We start from the raw sequence: 17,340 nt of genomic DNA, 5'->3' as shown, positions 1-17,340 counted from the left end.
TTATGTATTCAGTGTGTCACGTGCTCTGATTTTGTTTCAACAAACACAGTTGTGTTGCACTGAACCTCCCCCGCACGCGCCCAAACAAACAGAAAAACACCACATTCATGTGTTAGCTGAGTTTGTATCCATGCTTGCCATGCTGCTGAACTGTTTGTATCTATGCATTCCCGGGGAATTTGGTAAATTATCCTACAGTGGTTCCATAGGAGTGTGGGGATTGGGTTGGGTGACCAGAGCAAGTGCATATAGAGTGGCACACCAGAGCCTGTGGTGTAGCGTAGTCTGTGATCTCCTACTGCACAAAGTTCTGGAAAAAACATGTGGACCAGTCATACCAGTTAAGGGATTCCCAGCTACATCGCAAAAAGAAAAGCCTTGTCTGTGCTACAGTATTTTGGCATTGCAGCCACCTGTATGCCTTATTTCAACTCTCAAGACCCTTGCTGAGAGAAAGTACAATTACAAGTCTTGCCACCATTGAATCCTACACTGGGTTTCTCTACGTTGTTGTAGAGAAATAAACAGAAAATATAAGTGTTATAGCTACAGTGGTTGAGTTAGTTCTGCCAGTGCAGTGTTACAATGCTCCTGGCCCCATCACTCAATAGTAGATTTGACCATTCAGAATACTGGCTCTGTCCTCTCTCGTGCAACTCTTCTTTTGGCTGCATGTGGGTCTGAGAACACATGCATAGGTACTCATCTGCTCTCAGCTATGCTCCGTCCTGTCTTCCAACTCCTGCCATTCAGGGCCATCCTGACAGCACCTGGGACGTTATATGAACAGTTTTGAATGTTCTCTCTCAGTCTGCACCCAAACTCTGCACCCTGGGACAGCAATGGGAAACACACAAAATAAAACACTAAACTACAGCTTTTGTAACCAGAACATGTTTAAACCTCATGAGGATTTGCCTGAAAAACAAAGGACAAAAATCAATTGCTGTTCAGCAGCCAATCTAGGCATGCACATGCCCTATTGTACGCACTTTCCTGATGGCAATCAAATCCTGGCAATCAAATCCATCTCTTAACTGCATTATTCTTTTATTTATGAGACAGTAGCTCCCAGATGCCCCAGTCAAGATGGAGATCCAGTGTGCTAGGCACTGTACAAATGTAGAATGAATGCTTCTGCTCCAACATGCTTACAATCTAAATAAGGTCAAGGTGTGAAGGTGGGTATTGAATGCAAGGGAGGGGGGGAAAGGGAGAAGACAAGGGTAATAGCTAAATGTAGTAGGTTTCATGGTGGCTGGGTTTTTTCTTTTAAGGTGAGTGACACACCAACCAAACAAGAACAGAAAATCAATCATGCGACAAATTAAAATGAGTTATTGAATAAATAATCAGACTCAAATCAAAGAACTTCCTCAAGAACGGTTACCCAAAGGAGGTAGTGTCTATCGTAGCTTGAGCCCAGAGTAAATCTGGCAGCAGCTTGGGGGAGAGGTTGGTGAGACTATACCATGAGCTTGGCAACTGTGAAACTAATCCTTGGCCCTCATGAGGCATGTGCAAATTCCCATACGGGACAGAATTATTCAGAGGATCCATTGGGACAAACAAAAAATGTGAACCAGGTGCAAATACCATATACCCTGTGAGGCCATGGACACTGGGTCACAATTTCAGCTTCTACATAAACAGCATCAGTTAATCATAGGGCCTGCTATGGCAGCTGTACCCTGATAGATCACGAGGACACTGCAGGTGGGCACAGGAGCGAATGGATCAGCCAGTGTGTGTGCTGGCAACTCTACACAGTCCAGTCATGACCTCTCCATGAAGGTGCGCACAGGTGTCAACATATTAGCCAAAACGTGTATAGGCATTTCAGATGGCAATTTACTTCATGGAGGTTTCCTGGCAAGCCAGGCAACCTCACTTTTTAACGGTCACGTTTTCACTTTAGTAAATCTCTCTGTAAAATGATTTTCCTTCCATATTTGCTCCTTGTTATTTCTTGATCTATTAGGGTTTTTTCCTAGTCTCGCTTTTGGCTCTGAGGCAGATGAAATTCAGACCTGGCTTTCAAACTAATGAGATTTCAAGCTTTTAGCTAATCTGATTGGGAGCCTCTAATCTGATAGCAGTAGAAAGCAAAGTCCTCTGTAGCCACAGGCTGGGTCTGGTGTTGTAGAGACGGCGGTGTGCAACCTATCACCTGGTTCTTTGCAGCGCAGGGCAAAGGAGGTTAGGTTTAGTAATTCAGGCTCCATGCTAAAGTAATTGAGATGCAGAAGCAGCAATTTGGTCTGTTGAATGAGATTTCTCCCCGCACTCTGACTGGGAGCTGGATTTGAATTGGTGGTTTAGGTTCAGAGCCACAGAGGGATTTAGGTATTGCAATGCTGAACTTTTACTTCAAAAATGTAGGTGCAAAAGAGTTTAGGTGCCTACAAAAACAACGAGGAGTCCGGTGGCACCTTAAAGATGAACAGATTTATTTGGGCATAAGCTTTCGTGGTACAGGGTTCAGCGACAGCCAGGCAGGAGTTTTGTAGATCGTAGTGGAGCATAAGTCTCGGAGTTAGGTGCCTAAATACCTTTATGTATCCGGGCCTTAGTGTTTAAAAGCTGCATAGCTAACTCTTTTCTGAGACGTCACATTTATTTCTCTTTAAGAACTGTGCTGATTTCTTACCAAGTCATTTTTTATCAGAAATGGCAAAACTGAATTTTACTTTCTGGATAAAAGTGCTCAGGGATAACTCAACCTTTCTTCCATTTCTTCCTGTATGCCTTTTTTACACCTTTGAACTGTAAGTGCCATTAATTGACATCTGTAAACCTTTCACTGTGTTGTCCTTACACCATCTAGTGGATAAACCTTATCCATACATTCTTGACTGTTTCAGTTTTGTCACCTTTCCTTCTTCCTCCCTTCCAGGTAACTGTTCAAGGCCAGGGGATTAGGGTTCAGGAGGGGGTGCGGGGTCTGGGAGGGAGTTTGGTGCAGGAGGGGGATTGTGATCTGGGGCAGGTGGTTGGGGTGGAGGAGGGGGTGCGAGGTGCAGGCTCTGGCTGGGAGGCACTTACCACAGGCAGCTCCCGGCCAGCGGTGCAGCAGGGCTCAGGCAGGCTGCCTTCATGCCGTGGCCACATGCCGCTCCCGGAAGCGGCTGGCTACTGGCACATTTCTGCGGCCCCCGGCTGGAGTGGGACAGCATGTATCTGTGCGCTGCCTGCGCCTGCAAGCACTGCCCCGTAGCTCCTATTGGCTGGGAATCGGCCAATGAGAACTGCGGGGACAGTGCTGGGGGTGGGGGTAGTTCACAGACCTGCCTCCCCCCACACCAGGAGCCAGAGAAACATGCCAGCAGCCAGCCACTTCTGGGAGCGGCGTGGGGCCACGGCATGCAGGCACCCTGCCTGAGCACCCTTTTTAGTGGCCCAGAGATCGTTGCCTGTGATTTATTTTTGCAGGGGCCCCCTTGAGCTGGGGCCCTGGGCTGCAGCTCCTAAAGCCCCTGCCTTAATCAGCCTCTGCCTTAATCCAGCCCTGCTCGCGGACCCCAGTTTGAGAACTGCTGCTCTCTGTGCTGTTCAGCCCTTGCCCCTCTGCTGAGTCTGCCAACAAAGGGACCAATTGTGGTGGTTTCTGTGATATAAATACTTGCCCCTTAGGCACTGAACTGAGACTTCCAGAGCGCATTTCATGTGTCCTGCTAAATGTCTCTTAGATACTATAGGCATGTCAACACAAGGAAATTGACCTTCATTGCTATAGTGGAATAACTCCCCCATGTGGACACTCTGTTCTGGAATAAATGTGACTTTATTCCAGAATAATTACTCCAAATTACTCCACTTACTTCCAAATAGTTATTTTGTTGTGACTCTGCCAGTCAGTTCCCCTGCTTTGTATTTTTCTAGTGCTTTTCATGCCAAAGTGCTTTATAAACAATATCTAGAATTTGCTTCAGCCACTTCTGGGGTGAAGTATGCCCTTTCCCCAGTGTCAATTGAATATGGTACTCTTCCTCATTTTGTTCCAGACTGCTGAGTAGCATAGCTATGTGCCATATTCTACAGGCAGAATGTAATTGCACAAATTGGAACTGGGCCACAAAAGTGATCTTCAGCTACCATAAAGAGCTAGGGTTTAGAGTGTTAGTTTGAAGCCTCATTTAAAAGATTGCACCTCCAGGAATACAGAGTTGTAACATCATACTAATTTGGAGGGGAAAGTGCCATCTATCTTATCACAACGGCTACTTCATGCAGTAGAACAATTTCCCTTGCTGGTTTCCCATCCAAGTACTTGCCAGGTCTGACCTTACTCTTCTTATGAGTACAGATGAGAATATAGTCCAAGGTAGTATGGCTGCATATGGTAACTGCTAGAAACAACTTTCAGTCACTGCCCCTTTGAGCTGGCTTCAACCTCGGGGTAAAATTTATCTAACCCAGGGGTTCCCAAACATTTTTCATCCTTTTTTCTCTTTGGTATCTGACTAAATGTCTCTCGTTTCTGGTATTACTGGAAAGCCACCGCCAGAGTGGGAGTACCGTTGCCAGCTTGACCTCTTGTGCTTGGAATGTGCAAGGTCACGCTGTGCAGAGGACGTTATTTTGAGAACAAAATGGTGCCCTCCAGACAGCAAAAGTTCTTGAACAGTGTTTCGACACGTTTCAGCCTTGTTTCAAGGGACAGACCCTGCATAATCCATGACGGGTCCAGGAACCACTGATCTAATCCATTTCTAACTGAGCCACTGACCTCTTGCATTCTTATTCACTTATTGTTTTAAAATGTATATTCAGTTTCCTGAGCAACTTAGCCAAAAAGATTTGTGTGTTCGCTCCTACTAATGGTTATGAACTGGTTTGGATGAGACATGCATCACTGGCAGAAGTGTTGAAAACAGGCAGTCTTTTGTGCTGCTTGATCCCTTTCTGGCAACTGGAAAATTCACAGATCTGTGCCTGGTTCTTACAGGCTCAGCACAGCCCTTCCGCCTCCTCCCATTCCCTTGTGATGTGTGGAATTCGGCAAGAAGGCTCTTAGTGAGGAAATCGAGTGAGTTTGCTGCCTCTCCCAGGGGAAGTGCACTGCAGAGCAGCCAAGCTTCCTGGTGTAATCTCCTCACAGATACTTTACCTGTCGGGGGGAGTGGGGGAGTCTCTGCTGTGTACAGCATCTTCATGCCTTCTTCATTTGGGAAATGGGGCAGCTAGCATGGTCTCCCCATTGCTCTCTGACTGGTTTGGTGTGGGTCTGTTTCCTGTACCTTGGTTGTCCTGTTCCCTTTTGGGAAGGTGGGAAGTGTAGCAATATGAGTTGGGATTCCACATTGGGTGTTAGCCTTTTTTAAGACAATACTGGGGCAGGAAAATATCTGAGATTCAAAGGGAGTGGGGGAATAGTTCAGCCTTATCTGTCTTGTCTATCATGGTAGTGCCTAGGAGCCCCAGTCATAGTTTAGGACCCTATTGTGCTAGGCTCTGTACAAACACAGAGCAAAGAGGTTACATTCTTAGGGCTTGTCTACACAGGGAGTTATTCTGGGATAGCTATTCCTGACTAACTCCATCTGCAATAAAATCCTCTCCTGCACATAAGATCAGATGCGTTGAGGTTGAGTTGTTAAACCTTCTACTTCACTACTTTTCCAGCTTTTTGTCAGCAAGGAGTAAAATGTTCGTACTCTGTACTAGACAGGCCCGGTAACGTGGTCTGTTGTTGACCTAACGTGCAACTTCTTGCAGAAAATAGAGATTCCGTTTAGAAAACGGCAAGATAAATATGTGGGCAAAAATAATCTGAAAGAGAAATTTAAAGGAAGGGAGAAATCTGGGAAGCAGTGGTGGTGAAAGATATTGAGGAGTGATATTGACTGATGTGGTAGACATGAGATTAAAATGTAGCATGGTCGCAACAACAAACCAGTGTAACTTAAGAGTGCGTACATAAAGCCTTTTAACAGAGTTGGAAGGGAAGAGACCTTCTTGAGACATCTCTCATACACAAACGCGGCTTAATATGTCCAGGTCTGTGCACCTCCGTGTCGGAAAGATAGTGACAGATTGGAAGGCGTTAAAAGCAACGTAAATTATGAAGCTATGAAAGAAGAGTAAGAGTCAAATATTCCTTAAGGAAAGAATTTATAGGGAAGAGCCAGGCAGAGGCTGAAGCTGGTATAGCACATGCTGAGGCACTTTAAGCAGGTGTAGCCGCCTGGGTGAGGGCAGAAGGGGAAGAGGAAAGATGGGACCCACCTGGGCCTACCTCTTCGCCTCCAGTGCCACCTACTCTCAGACCCAGAACTGTGCAGAGGAGATCCCTCTGGGGATACTAGGAGGACCCATGTAAAATCCAAACCCTTACTCCAGCCATTGGACCATCCAGCCCATTTCCCTGCCAACGCAGGAGTGTTCCCTCCAGTGCTAGTGCTCTGAGTCTAGCCTTTCATGTCCCAAACAATGGGACAACCACGATTTCTATTGAGAAACTAGACGAATAGAGCTCACTGTCAGAAAGCGAGTATTCAGCCTAGATTTCCCTGTTCTCAGTCTGAGCTCATGCTCCTAGTTAGACCCCCTTGTAAACACCAAGGAAGGTGAGGAACAGGGGGGTCTGACTAGAAGTACTGAGCTCAAATTGAGAACAGGGAAATCTAGGCTGACAGAAGGTGATCAGTCTGAGGCTCATGGGGTCAGAACTAAAAATGTGCAAACTTAATGTCTGTCTTGTGTAGGGATATTTTTTCTTCAGAATATTTAGAGTGATAGTGAGGGGAGCAAAACCCCATGGGAGATGGGAAGTTGTCAGCTCCCTGTGTATCTGTAGTTATCCTATCATTTGATATCTTTTGAACTGGAAAAAAAATCACTTAAATATCTTACATTTATTTAACATTTTTGATTCTGAAAGATCCCAAGACACTTTACAGACTTCCTCTCTGGATCTCTATAAATATCTGCACATATCACAGCAACAACCACATAGCTGACTGCAACGTTTTTTTAAACTGGATGCTGCTACACCACACAGCAGTAGATCATTTGTTTTTAGTTCTGAAGTCCCAGTTCTGACGTGAGCCGCACAGCAGTCGGCACAAAGAAAAGGAGTTTTCGGGAGGAGGCACCTCTGGCTGTATATGGGATTGATGTCATTACATTATTAGGAAAACTGTTACTGAACAGAACCAATAAAGGGCCTGCTGTGTGCCACGTGGGAGGAGATAGCTGATCCGTGTGGCTGTATCTGTGTTTTGCCAGAAGAGGGCACCCAGTGCACAGTAAGTGCCAAATGTAAAAGTGGAAACAATTCAAGACTCCAGAGCTGGATCTGTCTACAGAATGGATGTATAGAAAAGCCAAGAGTAGGAGCGCAAAGATTCCTCCTTCCTCTCCTGAAAGCCATTCTCATTTTCTAAGTGAGTCTTTTAGACTCTTCTGTCACTACAAATTTGTTGTGTGCAGTATTGTTGTAGTGTGTCAGTCCCAGGATATTAGAGACACAGTATGAGTAGGTAATCTCTTTAATTGGACCAGTTTCTGTTGGTGAAAGAGACAAGCTCTCGAGCTTACATGGAACTCTTCTTCAGGTCTGGGAAATGTACTCAGAGTGTCAACCAAAAATTTGTAACTACTGCTGTGGAAAAGGAATGTTGTAAGGTTTGGGGAGAAGATGGAAAGTAGAGGGTAGAAGCTGACTGGTTGTGTGAAGGAGTTAGTGACTAGGAAGTGGGAAAAGGCATGATAAAGTAAGTGTACTAACATCTAGTAAGCATTTAGTTACTGCTTCTCTCTGTGGATGTGTAGGAGGCAAATCTTGACAAGAGAAATCTTATTTTTGGAGGAGGGAAGAAAATGCTATGACCAATTCCGCACAGAGCCAGGAGAACCCAATGCAGGCTTCTGCGTGTGCATTGGTTGATAATGGGTCTGTTATCCCCAAATACAATCTGTTGGAAAAGGACAGAGACTTAATCTGAGGAGCTGTGAGCGCTTTTGCTGGCAAGGTATGTAAGAAAAGGTTTTAATCATGGAACAGTCTCTATCTGGTTGCCGAATACCTATATGTCCAAGGTGGTAGACAAAGGGGAAAATACAAGAGGGTCTTGCTGAGAAATGTTGGGAATAGACAACTGACCCTTTTGTGGGAAAGAGGCTGGTTGGGCACCAGGGCTGTTCTGAACTTAGCATGCTATTGGTTTTGAGCCTGCATTATCATTATGAATATTTGAGCGTGCTGTCAAGCATCATTCCTACTCAGTGTTTTATATATAATGAGAGAGTCACTGATCTGATCTAGGTACATCCCCCTTCAGGCCCCTAACCACCCTAGTTTCCCTAGAGACCACTCTGTAGGGAACACCTACTTTCTCCACTGCAATCAGCCTACCGTAATCTATAACACCATTTATAGGAATAGAAGAGGGAACAGGACTCCCACTCCTCAACCCCTTCTCCAGTGGTATGAAAACAGGTGTCTCCATCTATATCATAACAGCCATGACAGATTGAAGGCTAAGGCCCTTCTGTCTGGGTTATTAATTGTAATACTGGAGGTCTCCTGTGGCTGACATATGATGTGTCCATCCAGGTGCCAGGCAGCTGGGTGGGTCGTTTCTTTGAGACCTCTGTCCCACAGCTTTCTGTGTTTTCCTTGCCTGACTTAATACCTGAGGGCTAAAGGAAGCTCTGGACTCCAGTTACAGGCCTTTCTTCTGCCTGGCATGGATAAGCTGGGCCAGGCTGTGAACCCCAGAAACCAGCTCAGTTGTACGACTCCCCCATACGGTTCAGTGGACAGAATTTAATCTCTTTAGCTCACTTGAAGAGGGATTCCTCCCTCTCACCATATGTAGCCTTGCCCCCATCTCCTGTTACACAAATAAAATTGGACCAACAACCTTCAGCATCAGTATTTCCTCACTCCAGGGAGCTCTGTTGCTTGCTTTTACCCATGTGCTATTGGGAACTGCCAGAGGTGGACACCATGTTACCCCCAGTATAGTTATTGCTCTATGCCTCTTCCTTTCCCTCTTGCACCTCATGCTGCTGTACTACCCTGAGAATGAAATGAATGGGAATTTCCTAACTACAGCTATTCTGCTTACTTTTCCTGCTTGGTAAACAAGCAACTCTGCATTTGCTGGTGCAAGATGGTGCATTTAAGAATCCGGTCTCCTGTCACTAAACAGATGCTTCTTAAGAAAGAACAGTGGATGGAGGATATTCATGCCCTTTCTAAAAGAGAGGGTTGCTCTCAGCATAGAGTTAGGGTCTAGGATAACACTGCCTGGAGCAGGCATTTACCAGATGGATTCTGCTCCCCAGAGATTTCTGGATGTACAGGAACTCCTCACTTAGTCGTCCCGGTTGACATTGTTTCGTTGTGACCTTGCGGATCAAGTAGGGAACATGCTCGTTTAAAGTTGCGCAACGCTCCCTTATAACGTCGTTTGGCAGCCGCCTGCTTTGTCCACTGCTTGCAGGAAGAGCAGCCGGTTGCAGCTAGCAGGTGGGGGCTTGGAACCAGGGTGGACTTGCAGCTCCCGTATCAGCTCCCTGCTCCCCTAAGTTCTCTGTGCGGCAGCCGCCCAGCCCAGCGGGCTACCAATTGTTGGCAGTTCAGCTGTCCCTCCCCCCACTGCCATGTGCTGCTCCTGCCCTCTGCCTTGGAGCTGCTCCATGAGCCTCCTGCTTGCTGTGCAGGGGAGGGGGAAGAGGAGGGCTAATGTCAGGGTGTCCCCCTTCCCCCTACTCCTGCCCCCCCCCTTCTCCGTATAGAGCAGGATGGGGACAGGACAGGGCTCCTGAGAGCTTGCTGGCCCTAGCTGCTGTCTCAACTTCTTGATTTTTTTTAAAGGCAATGTACTTTGAATGGGATCAGCGTACTTAAAGGGGCAATGCACATCTCTCTCTCCCCCACACACAGGGGGTGTGTGTGTGTGTGTCTGTCTGCCATGCTGCCTCCCCTCCCTTCATTCATGCTGCCTTGTAGAGTGTGAGGCTACATTAACAACAATGTGTTAACCCTTGAGGGCTCAGCCGAGTGCTAGTTCATCGTTTAGCAGTAAGGCATTCCCTGGGAAATATCCCACCCTCTTCCACTCTCTAACTTCACCACCTCAACCAAGCTTCACAATCATCATTGCGGTGTACGGTATTACATTGTTGGTTTAAAACTTATACGCGCTGTGTGTGTGTGTATATAAATAGTTTTTTGTCTGGTGAAAAAAATTTCCCGGGAACTTAGTCCCCCCTATTTACATTAATTCTTATGGGGAAATTGGATTTGCTTAAAGTCGCATTTTTCAGGGACATAACTACAATGTTAAGCAAGGAGTTACTCTGTGTGTGTGTGTGTGTGTGTGTGTGGTGGGGGAACTGCTGTAGACACTATTTTGATTCATTCCATTAGTGGATTAATCGGCAATGTCCTGGCTTAACTCTCCTACATTTCCCAATGGATCTCAGGAGGTGCTGGCACAAGCAACAATGTCTTTGTGGGATGGCAGGCGGGAGGAAAGAAGTTGAAAGGCAACGTCTTTGAAAACAGTCCAGTTAAGCGTTGTCAGTAGGAGTGACGTGGCAGGTGAAAGTGTGCTTTGATTCTGCTGCCATTTTGCTGGGGTGTGTGTGTACATTTAATGTCCGTGGAGTGTGGTCTGCTGTGCTAATTTGATATAGAAAAAAAATATTTCTCTATTTTGCATTAATTGCCGGCTGGATTATGTTTTTCAAGAAGTCTGTAATTAGAGGACAAGGGTTCTCTTTCTAACAAAGGTCAGAGGCTGCTATCTCCTGAGACTTGCGGTAAAATGAACAGAACTGTCTGGCAGATTTTAGCTGAAAATTTGAACAGATGCCATGTAGTTGTTTACTGGGCGGGGGGACCCATCTCTTCTTCCACCCCCCCTTTTTACTAGGCCAGCCAATCATTGGGGAGTGGATTTAGCTGCTGCTGCCACCACCCACACAGGAGCCGGGCTTGTAGCTCTTGGCGGTTTTAGCAGGAATTTGACTTTTTAACTCTTCGGTGGCTTTGAATGGTGATGAGCTGCACTGTTGATTGTGTGGGGCTGAGCTGCATTTGCTCTCTGTCTAATGCAGATTTTCTGAATGATTTGTTGCTGATGAGTCCAGTTGAAAATCCCACAAGGATGATAATGAGGAGAAGCTTAAGTAACTGCTCTGTAATACGTCCTAACCTCTTGGGCTTCATCATCACTCCCCTGTTACAGCCTGGATGCCTGGGTTACACATTTTTACATGTCAACAAAGCAGCCATGGGAAACGCCTATTACTTTTCATGATTGTCATCTGTATTTACGAGGCACCTAACACCCTGGCACCTAAGCATACTTGATATAGGTTTAAAATAGTACTAAACAATTTCACGTGATAGGGGAACGTGTCTTTTCCAAACCTGTGTAGCAACCAACTCTGATCCTTTGCAAGGATCTGAGAAGATGGCTAGCAGCCAGAAGAGTAAATGTTATGGGATTCAAAAGCTTTCTGTTGAAAGCTTGGATGAAGGAGATGTCTTATATGTTGTGGTGTATGGGGCCAGGTTTGGGCTGTCGTGTTTCCTGCTGATTGGCATTTCAGAGCTGACTGCTGTGAGCTTCATCCTAAGGACAAATAGCTGATGCACTCTCTCTGAGAGCGGTGGTTGTGGTTGGGCACAGAAGGAGTGCTGGTCTCTGAGATACAGTCCAAATTATTTTGGGCTCTGTAGATAGTAGCCAACACTTTGATTTTTCACTCAAAAGTTAATCTAATTACTTCACAATACGCAACACAGGTGTAATGTATTCTTAGTGGTCAATGCTACATAAAGGGCAAACAACTGCATTTAGCATAATTTGGAGCTTTTAACTGTCCTTCAGATTTAGCATTAGGGCAGACCTAATGTTCTCATCTTTCTTGCCACTTTCCTGTTTGGGGTTGGTGGCTTTTTATAGCCGCCTTCTAAAACTCATCATTGTGCACCAGGCTGTTGTGCCGATTGGTGTCTCTGAGCTTCACTGATACATGTACCGAGTCTTTGGTCTCCCCCTTGGTCATCTGTCCCCTTGAGTCAACCTATCTGTGCATGTGTCTGCCTTCAAATTTGCCCCCACCCAGTGTAAGCAACCCACTACAGCAACACAGTAAAATCACCTCCCTGAATGGTGTAGAGCAATGGCCAACCTATTTAAGTCATTGCAGTGCTAGTGTAGACATTGAATGACCTGAGTTGACCCTAACAGTCCTCCAGCAGCTGGCCCACTTCCTGCGACAGCAATTGCTCTGGTCACAATTTTAAACTCCACTGCGCAGGGGTCATGAGACTGGAAGCCCCATTTTCTCCCCCCCACAGTGTTTTGGAAATGCCTTTTCCTGATTGCCCTCCTTGGCAAGCCCACCTAGAAGCTCACCCTTGTTGTGTGCAACTATCCATGCTGGCTTCTTTCACAGAGAGGGGTACTAAATGCACTCCTGCCTGGAGTAGAAGGGGAAGTACTGGGGATCCTGGGCCTGTTGAGGGGGAGGAGGCTGTGCAAGCCTGTGACATTCCCCTCGTACAATGTGAACAGATGAGCAGCTGTGTCCCCTCAAATCTCCAGCCTCAGGTGCCTTTTAAACTGCTTCACTGTGAGAACAACCATTCCTGGCCTGCTCACACACAGCCTCCAGCATGTAAATTGCTCCCAGTTATATTGTATGAGCTTTCTAGCTAACCACTCATGAATTACATTACACGGCAACACCAGCAAATCCCCAGTCCCAGACCTTCCCCCAGAATTGTGCATCTTGTACTGCTCAGCTCTCTCCTTCTGGACAATACAAGCTCATAGAAAGTCCGTCATTTCATTAATAGAAAATGATATGCACAAGCAGTTACCTCAAGTGGAGGTTCCCAAACACTTTAATCAAAACATACTGGCTTAGATAAAACAATAAAACAAGTTTATTAACTACAGAAAGAAAGATTTTAAGTAATTACAAGTAATGAAGCATAAAAGTAAGAATTAGTTACAAAGAAAATAAAAGGTAAAACACAAACTAATCCAAAATTTAGCAAATTAAATGAATTCAGAGCAAAGGTTTTTCTCACCACAAGCTTTTTGCAATCTTACTGGCTGGAGATTGCATTCCATCCCAACCAGGACCACTCTCCCAGTTTAATGTTCCTTTAGGCGTAGTTGCTGCCATGAGGAGAGAGGAATGGAAGAGAGAGGTAATTTATATTGTGTCCTCTATTCTTAATCCTCCAAGAGGAGAGAAAGCTATATCTCCAGCTGGGGTACAGGCAACAGCCAGTCTGTTACACGGGAACTCCCAGCTGTTCCATTGCCAAAAGGTAAATTTCTCGCTCACACCTTTCTTTCTGCCAATGAATGGCCATTTACTCAGGTGATCTGATTATGCTGACACATCGCTGAGGTGCTGACTCACTTTTTGTCTCCGAGAAACTGGTTTGGGATGTTTCCCTAGATATGGAATATGCTTTGCTAAAATCATACAGTAAAACCGTATACATTTACATACTGTATTGCCACACATTTTACTAAGACGATAATGTTCAGCAGATTATGAGTTTTCAAATGGTACCTCACAAGGCATACTTTGTACAAAATGTATCATAGTCTTGTAAAAGTGGTGAACATTGGGTACTGTCTGTGTCACAAAGCCCAGCTACGGACCAGCTATAGAAATGTGGACATCTTCAAGCAGATTGTATGAGGGAATGCAGGCAAAGGATTACGACAGGGATCAGCAGCAATTCCACGTGAAAGCGAAGGAACTCTGTCAGGGATACCACAAGGCCAGAGAATGCAACAATAGATCGGATGCTGCACTGCAGACCTGTTGTTTTTATAAGAAACTGCTTGCCTTACTTGGCAGAGACGCTGCTAGCACCCCACAGACTACTCGGAGGAGCCTGAGACAGAGGTCCCTGCTGTGAACAACGAGGAGGAGGAGGAGGGAGACATGGCAGGAGACCCTAGCCATGCTGCAAGCCAGGTCCTGTTTGAGACTCTGTCACAATGTAGCCAATTTTCCTGAGCAAGCATAGATGATCCTGAAAAAGCGGACAGGAACTCTGGTAAGTGTGTGTTTTCCCTTACAGTGTTTAATTTTAAAGATGGTGCCAGCCCATCCCCCAGTTAACAAGACAAAGGTATTGAATTTTCATTGTTTTACTTGTAGGAGAAGAGGTATTGGTACAACAAACAGAACGAAAGTTGGCGTCTGCTTTCATTCACCTGTTGGGTTAGGTGGGAGGGGATACATGGAGCAGTTTGTTTATGTGCATAGGGATGTTGCTTTTATTCTCCTGAGAGATCTCAATGAAACGTTCAAGGAGATAGCAGAGGACTGCAGACTGAAGGTTTCTAGGGATGGCTGCCTTATTTCCTTCTCCACAGTAGGCCACTTCCACACGCTGCTCTGCGATGAGTTTGGCTGGCACCATTGCAGTAAACGGGCTAGCAGCATCTGGGCCTGGGGGTCTTCTGGGTGCCAGTAGCAGCTGTGCTCTCTGTGGGTCTGCAGCCCTCAGGAGTGAGATATCTGCTAAACTAGTGCCAGTGTTCAATGCCATTGCCCTGTGCTCCTACCCATGGAATAGGGAACAGAATTTTATATCTTCATGCAACAGAAAATCCTCCCCCCCACACCCTTGCCATACTTACCACAGGTAGATCTGGAGAGCAGTGTTGTGCTGAGGTACTCCAAAGCTCCGGCGTGTCAATAAGCATTTCTTAAGTGTTTATGGGAATAGGGGAAGGGAATTTTGAAACTTATCTTTCCCTGTCCCCTTGTGACTGTAAATCCAGAGGCACATCTGTTTTTATCAGGAGCTTCTAGTGTGGTAGCCTTTTGGGGGGGGATCCCCCTCCCCACCAACAGAACACCTGACCCTGATGAAGATGAGAAAGAAGAGGACTAGGGAGGACATGTTCTGTGAGATCCTTCAAGCCCTTTCTGGATCAGACCATAAACAAAGGGCTTGGGTGGGGAATATGACCAAAAGCATGGAAAAAGACAGAGAACAGGACATAGGCCCAGGAGTTCCATCAGGGACAAGGAGTGGGAAGTGCACTAGGAAGTAATGGGTCTTCTCAGGTAGCAAATCCAAATGCTCCAGACCCTGGTTGATCTACAGGACAGGTCCAAAAATCCTGGACTCTCCGCCATTTGCAGTCCTTTGAGAACTCCATCGTCACTGCTCCCTACACCTCCATCAGAACATGTGGCATCCCAGGGTGGTCGTTACCCCAACCACTTCACACTGGGGGGCAGCAAGGAAAACCGCCACTTCACATGCGCTGACTGGTGAGAACCACGGCTGGTGTATGTATAGCCCTAAAGGACAACATTTGTGCATTCAAATGGATGTAAATGTTTATTTCCTTTCTAATTTTAATTTTTCGCACTGTTAATTTGTTAAAATTTGTATATCATTGCCTGTGGTTTTATTAGCACATTGGTTTTTCTGACCTGTTTTTTCCTACTCAATAAAGTTCTATTTTTCAAGACTCAAATTGTTTATTAGTGTACAAGAAATCCTGTAGAATGCATAGTGCTAGTCAAAGGAAACAGTACTTGTAAATGCACACTAAGCACCACAGAACCAGCTTCAGGAAAATACCCAGACATATTTCTAAATGTATAGCAAGCACTACATGGTCTCAGCAGCACTCAAAGCTCCAGGCCAGGGGACGCTCGAGCACAGAACACCACTATGGCTGACCACTAAAGTACTCTTTCAAAGCCGTCCTCAACTGCATAGCTCCATGCTGTGCTCTAGTAATAGCCCTTGTGTTCACAGTCAGCAGACAACTGCTCCCCCTCCACCCAGGTGGCTGCTTTCCCCCCTTTGCCTCACAAACATTATACAGGACCCATCAGGCAGTTATAATCATTGGGATATTTTTCTTACTGAGATGCAACATTGTAAGTAAACACCACCAGTATCCCTTCAAACTACCAAAAACACATTCAGCAGTCATTTTGTACCTACTGAGCTGGTAATCGAATCTTCCCTTGGTGCTCTTGAGGTAGCCAGCATATGACATCAGGAGCAAGAGGTAGGTTGGGTCACCTAGAATCGTTATTGCCCTTTCGGTATTGGCAGTGGTAATGCACCAGCTGGGAAAGAATGTCCCTGCCTGCAGCTTTCGGAACAGTCCTGTGTTCTTAAAGATGTGAATTCGTTCACCACCTCTGACCAGCTCACACTGAATATCAGTGATGTGTCCCTGGTGATCCACCAATGCTTGCATAGCTGTAGAAAAGTAGCCCTTTCTGTTGACGTATTCTGTGGCAAGGTGGAGTGGTGTCAGTGTAAGGATCTGTATTGGCCCACCACAATTCAGGAACCCCATTGCTGCAAATCCATTCACTGTTTCCTGCACTTTGCTGAGAGTCACAGTCCTGCATAGCAGGAGACGATTAATGGCCCTGCATACTTGGATGACAGTGGCCTGCACTATGGATTTTCTAACCCCAACTTATGGTCCACTGACCAATAGCAATCCAGTGTGGAAAGCTTCCAGAGTGCAATTGACACTCTCTTCTCCTCTGTCAGTGAAGCTCTCGTTCTGGCATTTGTGTGTTGGAGTACTGGGGTGAGTTCGATATACAGATGCAGGAATGTGGCCTGGTGCAGCCGAAAGTTGGCAGCAAATGCGCATCATTCCAAACCTGCGTTACAATGAGACACTCCCCCCCGCGCGCCCAGTCCGTGCTCATTTCTCAGGCCCAGAAGTGGTGTTCCACTGTGTTCCCACCAACAACCTTGAGTTGTTTTTCCGGTGTCCCACAGCAAACTATCCTCAAAGAAAGCATCATGGCCCCTGTGAGTCTGCAAATACAGAAGAACTGTGCATCCTGTATTTGCCATGCGCATGAGACCCATGCAGAGTGGTGTGTGCTTCTGTCAGAGATGCGGGTTTGTGGGATTTTTAAAAAGAGATGCAAAAATTGATGAGATATGGATGGCATTATGGGATGGAGAAAGTTGTATGCTGGGAATTTGACCCTTAGCACACAAGAATCCCTGGGTGAGTCATTTCTATCCCACAACACACTATGAAAATTTCCCAAAAGGCACTATGCTGGACGGTGACATGGGGCACACTGGGAGACCAACCCTAGTGCTCTGTATTTTGCATCAACACAAGCACTCCTGGTGAGTATGCACAGTGCTGATGCAAGTAGCCAAGTATGTACACACCCCAGCGGTATACCAACTTTGGCTGCTGTACACCAACATAGCTTGTGTCGACTACAGTTTGTAGTGTAGGTATGGTTTGGGACATATCCCACTTTGGTCCTTCTGTATGTGGTTTGAGAGCTGTGGATACACATATCACAAACTTT

The 17,340-nt window shown here is 46.0% G+C and overlaps 1 protein-coding gene across 9 annotated transcripts in view; it reads left to right on the top strand.

The window, feature by feature from the left end:
* RBFOX2 (RNA binding fox-1 homolog 2) overlaps positions 1–17,340 on the top strand; it is a 253,683-nt gene that overhangs the window by 47,794 nt on the left and 188,549 nt on the right. The gene's annotated exons all lie outside the window — the stretch shown is intronic.

This window comes from Lepidochelys olivacea, assembly GCF_965140295.1.
Source record: "Lepidochelys olivacea isolate rLepOli2 genome assembly, chromosome: 1".
NCBI lineage: Eukaryota > Metazoa > Chordata > Testudines > Cheloniidae > Lepidochelys > Lepidochelys olivacea.
The sequence above is the reverse complement of the archived record's forward strand: the minus strand, read 5'-3'. Positions and strand labels throughout refer to the sequence as shown.